The sequence below is a fragment of the Melospiza georgiana genome, chromosome 6 (genome assembly GCF_028018845.1).
Source record: "Melospiza georgiana isolate bMelGeo1 chromosome 6, bMelGeo1.pri, whole genome shotgun sequence".
NCBI classification, from domain to species: domain Eukaryota; kingdom Metazoa; phylum Chordata; class Aves; order Passeriformes; family Passerellidae; genus Melospiza; species Melospiza georgiana.
In genome coordinates, this window is record NC_080435.1 from 53,666,645 (window position 1) to 53,684,403 (window position 17,759).

General features: G+C 44.3%; 1 protein-coding gene across 7 annotated transcripts in view; it reads left to right on the forward strand.

Moving 5' to 3' along the window:
* The first annotated feature begins 3,986 nt into the window (after positions 1–3,986).
* The window catches only part of TRAF3 (TNF receptor associated factor 3), a 70,216-nt gene continuing 56,443 nt past the window's right edge, over positions 3,987–17,759 (forward strand). For all 7 annotated transcript variants that reach the window (XR_009114623.1, XM_058027391.1, XM_058027395.1 and 4 more), the window contains exons 1-3: positions 3,987–4,012; positions 4,256–4,390; positions 4,992–5,047. The gene's annotated coding sequence lies outside the window, so the exon portion shown is untranslated. The remainder of the gene's footprint in view (positions 4,013–4,255; positions 4,391–4,991; positions 5,048–17,759) is intronic.

Below are 17,759 nucleotides of genomic sequence, written 5' to 3' on the forward strand. Positions count from 1 at the left end.
AAAAAAAGGCTAAACCTCTCAAGCACAATATCAGAGATGACTATAACCAGTAGCCATGCAACAAGATATTTACCAAACAGATCTCCCAGAAGATTCTGAGAAGGTGGCAAGGGGAACACAGGGCACTTCTTTGCCAGGCTCACCTGAGGGAAAAGGTTTTGTGGTGACACAAATCTGGCAATCACAGTATGCCTGCGAGCAAGATCCACCACAAACCACCTGATGACTTAATGTCACCAGCCCTTTCTACATCCTGTCTCTGACTAATTTCCAGTGCCTCAGAGGCAGTTGAATAAAACCTCACAAGCCAAATGTAGAGGGGGCAGAGGACCAGAAGTAGGCCTGGAACTCAGGAATGATTACAGCACAATGTCAAAGGTCAGCAGTTCAGCTGCCTTCAGATCCCCTTTGGACACAACAAAGCATCATGCCCTGATTTAAACCTTGTAGGTGTTTGTTCCTGGAGTACTGCTTGTTTGCTCTTGGAATGGTTAGAAAGCTTTTCAATCTAAGTATACTCGTGACCAATTTATGACCATGCATCACCATTTTAACATTCATTTAAATGACACTCTTTCCTTGATACTCACTGCCTGAATCACACTATTTTGGCTTAATTTGGCTAGCTGAGGAAGCTAAGTCTGCTTGCTTGCAGCTCCCATTCAAGAACAGATACTCTGCTCCTTGTCACCCCAGTATTCCTCTTCTGCACCTGTGGCAACCTGAGTCAATCTTTTCTGACCCTAAGTCACCAGAACTGGACGCAATTTTCCAAGCAAGGTTCCTCAGCTCTACTGTGTAAAGCCTTATTAACACTTCCCTCTCTCTACTAAAAATACCATGCTTTGTGCATCATGGACTCAAGTGAGTCTTTTCCATACCTTTCTGCTGGCAGCTCACAGTCATTTTCTCATGGAGGAATTCACCCTCATAGTAAGGTCAGAGCAGCAGACCCAAGGCTACCAGCATCACCACCCTCCTTCTTTCACTATCCTGTTTTAGGCACAGGGTATTGCTTCTAGCCTTTTTAACCTTGAATGAATCCTTGCTTTGGCAATTGTTATTTGCTGCTTCTCCCAATATCTCTAAGTAAAAATCATCATTGGGTTCATCCATCATGTCAGCCTCAGGAATTTTCCCCATTCCTTTAAGTTTGCTGTTCTGCAATCCCAAGTCTTAGCCAAATATCTGCATTTGTCCCTCTTGCAGTTTAACTTCAGCTGGATTAGTTTGTGATCACTCAGTTCATGATCAGTTTCAACACTCTGGCCTTCTACAAGGTCCTTGCTGCTTATTAATACCAGTCCTAAAATAGCATCCCCTCTCATGGACTGTTTGCCTGAGAAATCAAGTTTCTACAACACTCCAGAACATTTAAGCCCTACCAGTTCCCAGTGGTACCTCCCAGTCTGTAGCTGAGAAATTAGTTTCCCATAATCACATGCCATTTGCTCTTCTATGCCTTCCAAATAGTTTGTGGAGATAAGTATCCCTGTCCAAGTTTGTAAGGGGTTATCACTCTTCTCTCAGTGGATTTTTAAAATTCTTTCCTCTCAGGTGATTTTCCAATGTAATGCACTATTATTTTACTTCAAAGAATTTACTAAAATATAGAGCTACTCCATGGTTTTTACCATAATTTCTGCTGTTTTAAGTAGCTACCCCTCCAACAACTATATTCTAAATAATACTGCCAAGCAGAAGTGTTCAGCATATCACAGCAGCCTTGAGACAGCACTTTAAGCCCCAGAGAAAACATTGGTTATAACACAGAATTCCAAACCAATTAAAGACTAAACACTGGTGACATATCTTTCTGTAATAATTGTATTAGAAATCTCTAAAATTTTGGAGCCACAATATGGAAAAAGAAAAAAAAAACCACCAAAGCAATTGAAATGCTAGGTATTTCATCAAATCATCACTTTATCCCTTCGTCAACAGGCATTTCTTTTAATGGGGAAAGGCTTCTGACATCTTTAAATGGTATAAGATTTTGTTTTCTCTCTTTGGGGAAGAATACATCAGCATAGCTGCTAGAGCTACAGGCACTGGAATCCTATTATGTTTTCTCCATTTTTCTTTTTTTTTTTTTTTTAGGGCAAAACGAGAGGACACATATACAACAGCAAAAAGAGTGGCAAAGGAGGAAATTGCAGGTTTGTCTCTGATAGAAACTTATTTGCAGCCCTGCTTCTGGAGAAATCCTGGCTTGGTGCACAATCCTTTCTGCTGGTCCTGAGCCAAGCAGTCTTGAACAAGTGATGGGAACATGTAAGACATCCGTCTGAGACTGTCTTTCTGATGGCAGGTTCACGGCATCGTTTCAAAAGCCGCAGTTGTCTTGACAGCTAAGCCAGCCTTTGACTGGGGACAGCAGCAAAGGCGGGAGAGAGGGGGAAAGAGAGAAAGCAGAGAAGTGGGATGAGGAGAAAAACAGCGCACAGGAGGGAATTAGCAGTGCTCCCAGGCTTCGTGATTTAGCGGCTGGTGAGGACAGTGCCGGAGATGTTGAGGTTTGCAGGGCAGCGTGGCGTGGGCGGCGCGGAGAGCCGGGGAAGATGAAGAGCGAGGAGGGTCAGGATGGATTTCGGGACGCGCGGAGATGCTGCAAGCGGCAACTATGACGCAAAGCTTGTCCGTTCAGGATCACGCATCCAACTGTTCCTCCCTAGTGATCCCTCGATAAACAACGTCCAAAAAGGACGGTGACCTCATCCCACTGAAATTAGCCAAACACCACACATTTCTCCGTGTTCAGCTCTGCACATTCCTTGGAGCTGCGGCTCTCCCGCCTGCCAGCCCCATCGCTGCACCCAGGGCTCCGAAGGCCCCTGTGGGGCAACTCCTCCAGCCCACCACGGACCAAGGGTCCGGCTGAGCCCCCATCCCCGCTCCGGCCGGGCATTCCCGGCTCCGGCCGAGCCCCCGCGCCGCTTCTGCGCCAGAGCCGCCTCTCCCCCTCCCTCCTTTCCCTCCCTCCCTCCCTGCCCGCAGCCCGGTGAGGCGGCGGGAACACGACGAGCCACGACAGCCAACGATGCCCCGCGTGAAAGCGTGACCGCCGGTACTGGCGGAACACATGCCCCGGTCGGGACACGCCGCGGAGCTAGCGGAGCACGACGCAGGCATTTATTTCACCTGGCTGCCGGGAGCGACAGGTTCTATGGGCTGCCAGCGCCGCCCCTTTCCCCGGCCGCCTGCGGAGGGGACGCGGTTCCTTCTCGCAGCCCCGGGGCGCCGGGCAGGGAACAGCCCGCACCCCCTGCCCGCCGCCGGGACGCGGGGCTGGCACCCACGGGCGGCGCTGCCGGGGCGCCCCGACCGGCCCGTCCCGGGGGCCAGCGGCTCTGGCTCGCTGCTCTCTCCTGATCTCTTCCAGACCCTTCTCCCGCTCCCAACTGCTGTTTTCGCTCCCTCCCATTCCTCCCAGTGGCATTTTCTTTGTTTGATAAACGCTGTTGTGTTCGAGGCGCCTCTTTGAGCGGGGCCGCTGCACCTCCCCCGGGACAGGCAGGGGAAGCGAGCGGCTCTCCCGGAGCCCCGCGTCCCGGCGCCATCCCCCGCGCCCTTTCTTCCCCCAGCGCCCAGCAGCAGTGCCCGCCCTCCGGCCGAGCCCCCACGGCTCCGCGCCGGCCCGGAGCGGGACGCGCCGTCCCCCGCAGCCCAGCCCGCGCCTCCTCCCCCGGGCGCGGGGCCCCTGTGCCCGAGTCGTGCCCGCGGGAGGGGGTGACAGCAGCATCAGGTGCAGCCGGGGCCAGCGGCCAGGGCAAGCCCGGCCCCCGGCTGCCGCCTGCGCGCTGAGCGGCTGTGCCGGGCCCGCCCTCGGTAATTGGGAGGAGCCGGGAGAGCAGCGGGCTTCGCCGGGGATTTCCAGCCCGAGCGGGCGGGAGAGGAAGTGCGGGGCGGGGGGAGACGGCGCACAGCGGTCGGGACTTTCCGCCGGGCTGGCGGTCGCCTTCGCCCGGCTCCAGCTGCCGCCCGCCGCCCCGCTCCCCGCACACGCTCGCAGGTAGGGCGGCCGCGGGGCTCGGCTCGGCTCGGCTCGGCTGGGCGGCGGAGAAGGAGAAGGAGGAGGGAGGGCGGGAGCTTCGCTGCCGCCGTGGCGGCGGCTCCCGCGCGGGGCTCCGGCACCGGCCGCGTTCGCCTGCCCGCGCTCGGGCGCTCCGGGCCGGGGGACGGGGCCGGGCGGGCGGCGGGAGCCGGGGGCGCTCCGGCGGGGGCACTGAGCGCTGACCGGGGCATCTGCTGCCAGGCAGGGGCCGAGCGCGCTGCACCCGCAGCCCGTGCCAGGACCTCGGCGGCGGCCGGTGCCCGGGGATAGATCAGCCTGCGGCGGAGCGGCGCGCACTCTCCTGCCCGGACGCACTCGCACTCCAGGGCTTTGCAGGTACCCCTTTTCTCTTACTTATTCCTGCCTCCCCCTTCCCTCCCCTGCTCCTGTCGCTCTCTGCCCCGCTCCCCGCGGTGCGTGTGCATGTGCGGGGAGCGGAGGGAGGCGAGGCCGGAGCGGAGCCGGGAGCCGCGGCGGCGCTTGCGGCGTTTGATGTGTCGTTTGAATGCAGAAGGCTCGCTCGCTCCTGGCTCCCTCCATATGCAGTGCTGGGGGCGGGCCGACGGCCTTTAAAGGGGCATTGCCGGCAGCGCCGCGCCTGGCGCGGAGCGCGGTCCCGGCTGCGCGTCCCCCCGGCTGCCGCTGCGGCGGAGCCCCCGCCGCTCCCCGGCCATGGGGCTGCGCCCGGAGCCGCCGGAGCTGCCCCTCGTCGGCACACGGGGAGTTGTATTTTCGCAAAGTCCGCCTGCCTGCACCGGCGCTGCGCTATCCCCGGCTGCCTGCCGTGAGCGGAAAGAAAAGTGTTTTGTTTTCACGCCATTCATTTCGTGCGCTGATTCGCGACGCCGCGTTTTAGCGCGTTGAATGAATCTCCGTGTTGTTGGTCCGAAAAAAATCATGAATGTTTAAAAGTTTATACTGAGTCATTCCTCTGCAGATTAACCTATGACTGACTCATAATCTGAGAACTGCAGTGGCTTGTAAGATAGGAAGGTAAGGCATTTATGTATTGATTTATTTGTGTATTTTTGAGTGCCTGAGATCTGAATTACCGGTAGAAAAACAGGAGCAGTTGTATTAATGTTAAGAGGCATAATCTCATGTTCTGCCGATCAGAGCTTGTGTGTGACGTGACAGACTGTATGTGCTCTTCCGCGTGGATCTTTACCACGCATTAAGGGCATCTTTCATTTTTTGCTGTTTCTGTAGTAGTAAAATGTGGGAAGTTCCAGTGATACAATTTGAAATATGCTGTCTCTGGGTCTGTGACTGCTCTAGCTTGTGAGATCTGAGCCTTATATACTTTATATTGTAATTTACATGTTTTCTATTTCTTGAGTAGAACGGTGTGTTTTTCCTTGCAGATTTGTCCCATAGGATGCACGTAGCATTATTGAACACTAATCTGGACTTGCATTCATAGACTGGAAAGGAGTTTAATGCATGATGCGAAGGTGTACTAGCAGTCTCTATCTTAGACAAATGAAATAGTATAATTTGAAGTAGGTAATAGTAAAAATCTGTGTTTAAAATGGTTATTGACTTGCCTAGAAGCCTGGATTAAAAGGCTGCACTGATGTTATTCAGACCTGGAGAGACCATACCATATACTGCATGTTGTCCTTTTAAAAGAGCCATTGGCTCATACCACATATGGATTGAGATTTAAATACTATCTGTGGTGATTAGGGAGAGGGCTATTCATTTAAGGTGAGAAATACTTGAACATTTGGACGGAATCCGTTTTTTATGGCTGCACTGGGAAACCCCTTGTCATAGAGCTTGGTAACGGAAACACTGATGTATCATGAGCTTGGGCATTGCAGGCAGGCAGCACTTGGGGGTTTTAAAAGTTGGGTTGTTCCAGCACGAGAATGGTAGGTGTTTTACTGAAATATGACTTGGTGAGTTGCTTCTAATAATAGCTGGACCTAGAGTATAGAATCATAAAGTGCATTCAGTATCAGTGCAAATTAATTCTAATCCAAAGGGGGTGCTAAATGACTCAGTCTTTAGGCTTTCCTGAACTCCTCCTGTAATTAAGTTTGATGATACCAGTTTTGAGAAACCATTCTTGCATGGGTTCAGAGAATTTAAGTATCGTGTAAGCATACTTACTGTTGATGCATCAGTGACCAAAGATTGTTTATGAAGTCTTACTAGTCCATGTTAACACGGTTTGTCTTTTAAATGATCTTGGGATCGTGTTGTATTTTAGGTCTTTACATTGTTCTTGTCCATAGTGAATGCTTCAGGAGAGAAGAGGAGTGGCTTCTTGGTACTGGAGTCCAGCTTTTCTATAGTAGATATGGCAATGCTGAAAATACAAAAAACCAAAAGCCTTGATTTTTGATTGGTAAGCAGCTGGTCATAGTTCTTCTTCAGATGAAAAGGCACTTTAAAAATAAGAATGACTTAAATCTACTCCAATACCCTAAACTGGCCTTGTGTGAATAGATATTGTAAAAATACAACATTCTGATCTCTTATCTCTTAGATGATGTAGTTACTGGATTTTATTAGAATTTCTTTATAATGATAGTGTTTCTTAGTTGAAGGTGCTGCATCTTATGATGTGTGAAGATTGCTCATTAGACATTGGTTTCTGGTATCTGTATACTGGTGCACAGTTCCTTTAAAGAACTACCAAGGCTTGAGTTTGTGTGTGTTTGTTTGTTTGTTTTAAGCTGTGGAGACTTTCTGAATAGAATGCTTATATTTGAAACCTCCTTGAATTTTTGGTGTTTGGCTCACGAACGCCTGAAGTGGTGTGAGAAATTGGAGATTTAAAAATGAAATGTGGGGAAAAGAAGCCGAGGGAAGGAGAGTTGTGTGGTTTTGTGCAGCAGAATAAAGGTGTGATTACAGCACAAGAGGGAGTACTGTACTTGCACCAGGTTTTATCTTAAACTTTTTAACCTGTGTTGGTGAAATGCTGCTGTAGAAACTACAGTAGTAAAGGACTGGCAGAGAGAATATAACTGGTTTCCCAGCTCTGCCTGCTGGAATGCCATGTTCCCATAAATGGATAATTTAAGGTGAGTATATTTAGTTTTGACAAATCACAAACGTTTCAGTTTTTTTCGGTCTTTTTTCTTATGGTGGGAGGAGGGACTAGAGAATTGGGAGAAAAAGGGAGTCACCTTATAATGAGCTATCACTGGTGCCCACAATGTAGGAAGATGCGTTCTCTCTCTCTTTTTGTACTGAGGAAGAAGAGAAAATGAAATAAATGTAAAAAAGCTCTCAGGATATCTAAAGGAAGTAAGGAAAGTATCCACTGGAAACATCTTAGAACTTAAGGAGAAAATGAAGCAAAAGGTGATTTGGTATTGAGAATTCCATATGTGTGTGAGAGAGGGAGAGGTATTTACATAGTCTTTGGGGGGGGTTATTGTTTTCTTCATGTAGGTCTTCTCTTCTGGAGCCCTCATGAAAAAATATCGTTGCCACTGTGACTTCAAATTGCTCCTGACTGTTGGCTTTGTAACTGGGTTAACAGGGCGAGTGGCTCTAAAATTATATACAGCAACTGTAGGTCACTAATCCTCTCCACCCCCCAAAAAATGTTAAGCCTTTGATTTCCATGCTGTTGTTCTTCCCTGCTGGTTTGCTCTGCATGTATAAAATGTGATTTCAGTAGAATTTCAAGTTCTGCTGTTCATCCAGACAAGGCAGCCTGGGAAGCAAAGTCTCAACATGTTTGTGTGTGCAGGAGTTCAGTATTGTGTGTGTGTGATGGATTCCATCCCCTGCTCACTCCTTCTACTGAAATTTGGGGTGTTGTGTTCTTGGACATCAAGATTTGAATTTTTGCTGGTTGCAGGCATTAGAACCTCAGTGGGCATAGCAGGAATGCCTTAAGTTGGAATATTTCATAGTTCTGGTATTATTTTATATAGTTTCATAAAGTGTTGATTTGAAAAATAGTTTTCTTTGATGTGTAGAGGAAACATTCTGTAGATTATTTGCCATGATTGCTACTAATTCTGTAGTAATTTAAATGCTCTGAAGTGAATCTTTTAATGCACAAATAGTTAATGCTTTTCAAAAAATATTTGTGAAAGAAGTCATGAATCTTCTATTTTACCTGTTTTAGTGATGACTGTATGGTAGCTCATAATTAGAAAAATTTAACATTTGGAGTAATACTGGACTTTTGTCTCATGTTTTGGTTTCTGCATTAATGTGGTAAACATATTTTTGTAGATAAGTAGATAAGGTATGTACATGGAAGACAAGCTCAAAATGCCATGAGTCTTTACAGCTTTCTTAAGTGTCTAGGAAAACAAGTAATTTGGATTTCATCTGTCTTGAAAAGTGTGTTGTAGATGCTGGTGTAAGATAAGTGCCTTCCTGGCTGCCACTTTGTTCCTGCAAGCTTTGACATCTATCAAGAAAGAGAAGATGATCCCTGCAGGTGCCAGTGTCAAACCAGGAGACCTGGAGGCAGGGCTTGGGCTTTCTGGCATTCCTGCAGATGTGTGTCCTGAGCCTTCCAGTCAGGGCCAAACCAGCAAGGGGCTTTGATGTTGAAGTGCTGAGTGATGTGACATCATGTCCTAGTCCCAGGGGCAGAAGGGGGATTCCAGTCCAAGTTTCCTACTTCCCCGGGGAGCATTCTCATCATCAAACCACAGGCCAGTTGAGAGTGGTGTCACTTCTCTTGAAGCTTTTTGCCCTGCCAGGAAAAATCAAAACTCAGTGTGCCTAAGAAACAGAGTGAGAGGAAGCATGATGTCTCAGTCAAGTGGTTAGGACTTTTGTTAGGATTAGCAGGATGAGTAAAGACTTAGTCTGCTGATGCTTCATCCACTATTTTGTTTATTGTTTTCTCATGCATTTGAACTTGCTGCTCTTCCTGAGGTTATCAACCTTGTCAGGATGTTTTCTTAAGTGTGGAATATGTGCTGGGAAAGAAAAGAGAAACCTGGGTGTTGTGCAGGTTTAGGCGGTAGTTATTTTCAGAGCTGGGGTTCTCAAAATAACTTTGCTGCAGCTAGTGGCTTGTTTTGTGTTTAGCTTCTTGCTCCATACACAGACCATTTTCCCAGTCTGTAATAACATGGGAATAGCGGTACTTTCCTATGATCTGAGGACATAAAAATGATGAGGTGCTGAGACCCAGCAGGGCAGTGCAAGCGTCATCTGTTGATAAAGTGAGTGAATTGCAAGTGCTGAGTGGAGGCATCCAGCCCTGGCTCTCTGCAGAGCTGTGCCATCCTGCACCGTCAGCATCGTGGCACAGGAAACAGCTCTTGCTGTGCTCTTCCATTGATGCCCACAGCAAACATGCACTGCTCTCTGAGCCTGAGTGTACAGGACAGAAATTATTCAGTGGTAGTTGTTCCCATGTTTGTACTTGTTTCTGGCTTTCTCCTTTGAATGTTCTAGAAAAATAGCATTTTTTTACTTATTTTATGGAGCCGGCTGGCATGGTACTTGTGCCACTTTGTAACAGCAAAGCTCAGCTCATAAACCAAATTTTAACAATATGAATGGATTTTGTTTTGTAACCTCATCTCTGTATGTGCGAGAGAGAGATAATTAGAGCAATTATTAGAGGTTTTTATAATGAAGATCTTGTGTGCTGCACCAGATTGACTGTGCCCACTCTGTGTCTTTACACAGAGAGGAACCTTGTGAGAGTGGGTTGTTTGGTGTGTTGAGGCTTGTAAATTAATGACTCGCAGATGTAAGTCTTGATTTTTGCACAGGAAGTATAACTTCATAATTTTCATTTAACTTGTTCTTGTTTCAATCTCCTTCAAACCATCCCAAGTGACTCCTCTTCCTGCATTTAAGCTCTTCAGTTTCCAATGGATTGCTCTTGTCCATGCTGTGCTTCTCTTCCATCATGTTTTTCCAAACTGTATAAATGCTCCTAATTTCTCCAGCTGGTCCTTCTGATTCTTGGAAGTGACTTATTTTGACCTGCTTTCAATCACATTTCTCGCAATTTTGGAGTTGCTAGTGAATGACTTTTATTCCAAGGTGATTTTGTCCTTGCACTTGAGTAAAGTAACTGCAGTCTCCCCTTTACTTCCATTTATGTAATTTTTATTTTTTTTTAAATACCTGTTTCCAGGATTGTTCCTATTTTCACACTCTGGCAAGTAATTTCTGTCTGCAGAATCCACTTTTCTTTGACTTCTCTGTAGCCACCTGATTCTGTGATTCCCTCTCTGCCCCACCTCCCACTCCGGATGAATTAACATGCTCTTCCAGGTCACCAAAGATACACTGCAGTGTACCCCGCTGTTGTCTGAAGAACCTGTGCCTGTGATTCTACACTTGCTCTTATTCCATCCTTTGCACTGCCTTCTGTTCACCTCAAGGATGTTGTGCTTGGGAATGTTTTTATCATTCCAGCTGTTGTGGTTGGACTTGGTTAGGATACCAGTTCTTTGTTCAGTAGATAAAGGTAAAAGTCCTTGTGGTTGTAAAATGCCATGTTCTCAAAATGTTACTATTTGGTAGTTTGAGTAGGAGGAGGGGTTGGATACCTAAATAAATGAAGACTGCTGAGTTGCATGTGTGCCTCTGTAGCAGTTCTGGACTCCTTTGATGCAGTAGTATTTTCATTGCATTCTCCAATTTAGTATTTTGGTGGGGAGCAGGGAATAAAGGATTAGTGCTAACTTCATTTGAAATTAATGGCATGCAGTGTCCCTTGAAGTCAGTAGTATCCTGTTCTCTGTCAGGAGCTGAATCATGTTTCTATCTACAGAACCTGAGCATGCTATAGTTCAGATTAGCAAATACATCTCACTACTCACCCATGGTGTCAATATGTGATGGAAATGCCAATGAATCCTCTGCTGTAGTTTAGCTAGTAGATATTGCTGTTGTGTTGCTCATACTGTTTGGCAGGTGGTTTCTGTAGCAGTTTGGTTTTGAACATGGACAGAAGAATTCTCTTACAATGTCTAGGAAGATAAAACAAGTTTATTATTATTTGAGTATTGAATTTCATCAGATATTTTTCACTAGTTGGCACCATAAATTTCCCCTATTCCTCTTTCCTTCTTGCAAATTCCTGAGAACTGCACTTTCATTTTGAAAAGGTTTATTTAGACATGCAACTTTCAGTATTTTAGCCAGTAACATCTTGAGGGAGTTTTGGGGGATTTACTCTTTTGGTAGTTTGTGTGGTTTGGTTGATGTTTGGTATTCTTTTGTTGTTGTTGTGTCGGGGGTTTTTTTGTTTGGTTGGTTTTATGTGTGCTTTTGTTTGCTTTCTAAAGACAGATTTAGGACAAGCAAATAAATATCTACCCACTGCATTCTGTGTATTTTGCAGAGGAGGCACTCTCAAAATAAATGAGGAAGAAGCTTGGAATTATCCTGTTTGTGTAAATAAAGCTTTTAGCACATGTAGCCAAAGTATGATGCTGTTATTTTGCAGAATTAATGACTAAGATTTTGGTGGTGTTTTTGTTTGTTTTTTGGGTTTTTTTTTTAATATGAACTCTCAGTATATTAGTTGACTCTTTTGAGATGAGCTTGGGCAGACAGACTTTGAAAGTCCTCAGTGCCATACATAAAAAGGCATTTATTCCAGAACAAGTGTCCATGTGCTGAGTTAATTGGAAAAGTTCAATGCAGTTGAACCCTTACTTACAGTGTTGTGATTTATATAATGAACATGGAGGACAAAAGGCAGTGAAGAAAAACCGACTTCTTATGTGTCCAGTTATGCATCAGTTCTGTCATGTCTGTTGGCAAGAGATAAATGATGGATGTTTACAGCAGGCATCATGCTGCACACTTTATTGATGCTTACAGTAAATTGCTGCACATCTCCCATAGGGTGTTTTGTAGCAGGATTGCAGCCTGAAGATGTCTGGGAACGCATAACTTCATAACATCATCTTAGGTTGGGGTTTGTCAGTGTTCTGTACACTTCAGAGGTAGTGACATTTCTGTTTTCCTTTCTGAGGGCAAGTTGGAACATGCCTAAGGTAGCTGGAACTGCTGCACAGTTATTGTTGTTTGGGGGGTTTTTATAAGTTTCTAACTAAAATCTTCCTAAAATCTTATTTCCTGGTTAAACGAAGGTCTTGTGTACTTAAAAAAATTTCTTTATGAGTGTAATGTGGATGTGTGCAGAAAAAAGGACCATGATTGTCTATGGAGAAATGGTTTGGCTTCTCTTGTAGCTAGTCAGATTTTATAGGGTAATAATTAGGCCATGTGCTAAAGTACCAGTTGTTAACACCTCCAAACTCAAATATTTGTCATGTTAAAGAAGGGGGAAAACTGGTGAGCTCTCCATTAGGTGGTGCTGCTGGGATTGAAATATTTATATACTCAATAGAAGCTGGCTTCTGCCTAGAACTATTTCCATGTCTGTATTTTTCTTTTTAAGGTCTTCTCTTTGTTAAAATACACTTTTCAAAGGCAGGAATACTTGCTCAGGTGTGGGGTTTTTTCAGTTTGAAGTGATTAGATAAAATACTAAAAAGACAGGCTGTCATCATGGGAAGGAGGTATGGAAGGAATCAATCATATGCTTTTTGTGTGGGTGATTTAGATTTTAGCAGCTGCCTCTGTTGTAGCTCTCATCTGTGCAAGTGTTGACTCCATTATGTTCATACCCTGCTGCCATGTAGATGAGGGTACTGTAACATTAAAGAACTGCAGTCTCAAGAAATATTTGATTTTAAAATCCCAAAATTAATTAGACTACTACAGCAAAAACACTCTTGTGAATCTTTTGAGTTCCTATGATCTCCTTTGCCCTGTCTACTAGCATTTCATTTTAAAGAGCTGTGTTGTAACTTAAACACATCATGATGGTGTTTCTTTGCTTAAGCCCTGACTGACTACTGGCTTTAGAAGAACCTAAGGGAACGAAGATGATGCCTGCACACAGAGGCACTGAGTACCATCTTAAATGCTGTGGGCTGTCCCCTGTGGTGTGAAGTTGATGCTCAAAAATTGAGATATGGCTAAACTCTTTATCTGCCAGTTCTACATGGGACTTGGCGTCTGGAATTGTACTAAGCCCCTGTGATTAGACCCTTGACTCTCTCTGCAGTAGTTTGAGCTGAGATACAAACTAAATTAAAAGTGAATTTTTTCAGTGCTCCTTGCTGGTAGGATTGCTTCAAAGATAGCAGAATGAGATTGCTGAGGTCTCTGAATTCTCCCACACCACAGGGCTGTAAGTAGAAAAAAACCCCAAACTTAATTTTTAGAAATGGTGATGGCCAAGAGCAATCAAGTTAGTCACATTGGGTTCTCTTTTCATTACAGGTAGAAGTATTTTTAGTGTGATTTACAGAATCAAGGTAACTATAACCAGCTAGCAAAAAAAGTTCAGTAGCATTAAAAAGCACTGAGCAAGAAATGCAAGAGATGCATTTTTTCATGAGAAACTGAGACTAATCCTAATTTCTTTCTTTTGAAGAAGATGTAGCATAGCAGAAATCCACTTCTTAGAATTAGAAAGTTTAAATAATTTCAGATCTAGCAGCTGGAAGCCTAGCTTAACAGTCTTGACCTGAGTTTAACAGCTGTTGAAGTGGTGTGAGAGAGCCAGTGGGTGTTACATGCTCTCTTTCTGTTTTCAAAGGGAAATAGAGAAGTTTGCAAAAATCTTGGTTGGCTTTCTAACCTTGCCCAGGATTAAAATGTGTGATTGTCAGATGCTGTTAGTTCCTCAAAATATAACAATAACTAACTAATATAACAGGTTCAAGTAATAGGCAGGGGGATGATTCTTCTTAATAATTTATTTTGGAATAACTTGGTATGATAAGTGGAAAATGGACAAATTGTTTTGTGAGACAACTTGGCCATTAGTGTTTTATCAGTTTGCTAATAATAACTTAGAGCTGGCTAATGATGACCCTTAGAGGGGCAATTAGAAGATAGCAGCTGTGATATCCAGCCATACGACGTCGTATCAAATGTGAACTTGTCATTCCTTGGTTATGTGATTGGCTTGGGGAGTGAGGCCAAAGCTGGAGGTGGAAACCAATCAGGAAGGAAGAAATTTGTGCTTGGTCACCTTGAATAGAATGCCTTGATTCTGACATTGTCCAGGATGGTGTATGGAGAGAAGGCTAATAGTATTCTGCGCTGTCTTAGCAGATACATAAAAATTAACAAAACCCAGCCTTGCTTCCTCCATCCTGCCTTGAGTTTGAAGTGGTTAGGAGACTGACTCTGTTTACAGGCTAAGATTTGGAATTTAACAGGATTTGTCCCTGCATTTTGCTGTGCTTAGACTCCAGATTGAGGAATAATTGTTGCTCCTACAGCCAGAATGGCATCCAGCAGCATATCCTATGTCATGTTGATCAGAAAGGACGTGGTCAGGACAGAGAAGAAGTGACAACATATTGTAGTGTATTGAGGTTGTGTCTTGTTTATTTTTAGGTGAAGAAGATAGTGAGGGGAGACCTAGGGGGAATGGTAAGAGCAGGGTTGTGATACACCCACCAAAAATGAGTGGGATGGTATATTTCTGCTTTAAAAAAAAGTAAATAAATTATCAAACATGAGATGTTGCATAAATGAAGGATTTTATTTGCACAGCTATCTTTTGAGAAATGACTACATGTCCCATGTACCTGGGCAAGAATTTATTGATGTGCAGGAAAGCTCTTGATAATAAATATGGATGGCTGTCCCGAGTTATTAAATGAAATGCTAGAGCCTGATGTTAAGACTAGATGAAATGTGTCAGGTTTGATGCTGTTACTGACACCAAAATGAAATCATGTATCTTCATCACTCAGAGTCGGCCCAGAGCTGCAGAGTACTGGAACTCACTTCCTACCTTTAAACCTAGTTTAAATCACTGCTGAACATGAGTTCTATGTTATATGGTATTGTGAAATGAACTGTAAAACCATGATTTTGTCATGACTTTAGGTTTGGTTTTGTCTTCTTTTGTTTTTTGGGTTTTTTTCAGTACTGCAAGCATAGCCAATTTCAAGGAAGAGGTGGGAAGGCCAAATAAGGATGTACCAATATCTTAATGTTGTAGTCAGTTACCAGGGCTCAAGCACCAGAGCCTATTGCCAAGTGTTACATACATTAAGTAAGATAGTAACAAGAGCATTTAGTGAGTGTTTTAATAACATTTCTGTATGGCCTTATTCCCTGCTGGAGCTCCCTGAGCCCATATGATGCATTCCTTTAACTGATGTCTTTCTGTTCTTCTGGTCTCTACTAATTTTCCTGTAAATAGAAATATTTTTAAGAAAGCTTTAATGTATGGATACAAGTGACTTTTGAGGTGGTGTTTCCGTACAGCTACCTTACTTATCCAGATGTTCACTGCAGGAGTAAAGAAGCTAGTGTACAATGGCTGTAAATTAATACAGAAGAGTTCAGCTTCCATTGTTCTAAGATGATGTAGGCTATTAATCTGTTTTCACTAACTAAGGTAAGCGGTGACTTGGGGTCATTCTTCCTGCAGATACCCACTGTGGTCAATCAGCCCTCTTTGACAGTACCACAGCTTTGCTGTGACTGTGGCAGAACTAGTCAGACAATCCAGACCGACTTTGGAAGAGCAGGCAGTGTGAGAATTGAAATGAGGTTGGTGAATTTTCGGCATTATGTTAACTGATAGAACTGATCTGCTGCCGATACCAAATGAGGCAGAGATGCCTGGGGGAAATAGATGTTGAAGTGTTGACATGTTAAACCAGTGACCACTGCCTGCAGTCTGCCCAGATGTAATTGTTTCTGGTGGCTGCCTAAACACAGAAGGCATCAGGGATGTCTCCAGTGTGTACTCAGACTTGGAGGGAGTTGGACTGGAGGTGTGATGTCTGAGGGGCCAATGTGCCATACAGGGCACTTAGTCTGCAGGCAGAGCACTGTAGAAAGACACAAGTCTCCATTACAGAATTAAGAGTCTTTCAGGTGTGGATTGGTGTTCTGCCTGCTTTCATCATCTCCTTTTTCTCATTCGCCAGAGGCCTAGAGCAGGGGCTGTTCTGTAAGCTGGAACACAGCTGCTGCAAGAATTTGTTTTTCTAATTCATCCTTTTTCTCTGCTCTAGTTTTTTTTATATAGTATTTTATTTTCTTTGGAGTTTTTTCCCTAATTTGTACTGGGAGTTTTTTGTTTCAGATTACTGTTCTGAGATTCTTCCCTGTACCATGTGGAGATACAGCATTAGCAAAGAATTACTGAAGCTTCTCTGCCATTATGTTCCTCTCTGAATCGAGGCAATGGGTTTTATGGTGCTACCTCAGCTTATAAGAGTAGCTCCAAGGGTTCTGAACTCAACAGGGCCATCTTGCAAAGTAGCAGATTAAGCTTGCTCCAGCATGATTTCCAGATGTTTAGCATTGTAGGAAGAGCTGTGCTTGCCTTGAGATTTGAGTGGAAGACCTGAGGCAGACCCACAAAGCCAGTATTTTTCTGGCTGTAGTTTTTTAGTAAGGCCAATCAGGAGTGCAGCCTGCCAGTTCATGGGGGATGAGGGCTTACATCCACGTGTGGATAAAGATGGTGAAGTCCATGTAAGTACAGTACTGTCAAGACTGGTCAGAAGAGCCTGGTTGCAGGTGAGGAGCAGTGTTCCCTGCCCCAGGAAACAGCTGTGCTGCTGTTTGCTCTGTGTGTGAGCTGATGGACACATGGGGAACTGTGCTGAGGACCCAAGAGAATGCTTTGGTAATTATCACATATTGCTTTTTACGTAAGCAGTGCAGCAGCATTGCTGGTCTTGGTCTGTATGTTGCAGGCATAGAATTCAGGCCTTCAGATAAATGGGTGCATCAGCAGATGACAGAAAGGAGAATGCTTTCTGTTTTCTGTTCTGAATGTGCTTTTTTGTCTTTCTCCATAATTACAGGTTGGGTCTGTTGGGCAGTGGAGGCAGCCCCCATCACTAGGTTTCAATTTAAAAAGAAGCATATAGTTACTTGAGTCAGAAGACCTTTCTCATTCATTCTTCTGTTACCATCAACTGGCTTTTGCTGGCAAATCCATAGGTAAATTGTTTATGAGAAGAAAAATGAGATGGGATGTCTTGATGTACTGAGATGAGAATGTTTCAGTAGAACAGAATACATTAGAAAGGATTTGCATCACCAAAAGCAGATAAAAAAATAAGAAATATAGAAACAGTTGTTCATGTATTGCGTTGTGGAGTGCCAGCACTGAGGATTGGCTGAATATGAACTTGATTTTCTGAATTTGAGCTTCTGATCATGTGTCCCCCTGAATGCTTTGTGGCCTGCTAGGAAAGTTGTTTTGCACTGTCATGATAATAGAATCATACTACTACAGTACTAAAACAAATGTGATCTCTGTGCTTTTGAAATTTAACACATAGGCTTCAGTTTATGAGTAGCTTCGTAATTTAGTCTCTTTTAGAACTCTAATCCTGATACTTGTGCATGTATGATCCATGACATTAATTAAAAAATATTTAGTCAATTTCCAGCTTCCAAAAAGTTGTGTGATGAAAATGCTTACTATTAAGTATCATTCAAAATATTTGAAAAGCAGCAACTAAAATATAATTTGCATTTTTTAAATTGGTGATTTTTAGCAGATTAAGAGGAATAATGTAACCTGTGGAATGTTTTGAATTTACTTTTCAGTTTTTAAAGATAATCCTTGAACTGTTATCAGCCCTCTGAAGACTGAGGAAGGATTCCTTCATTTAAGCCACTTTAGTTTGAGTAAACTGGATTTTATTTTGTAGTGGTGTTGCAGCATGTT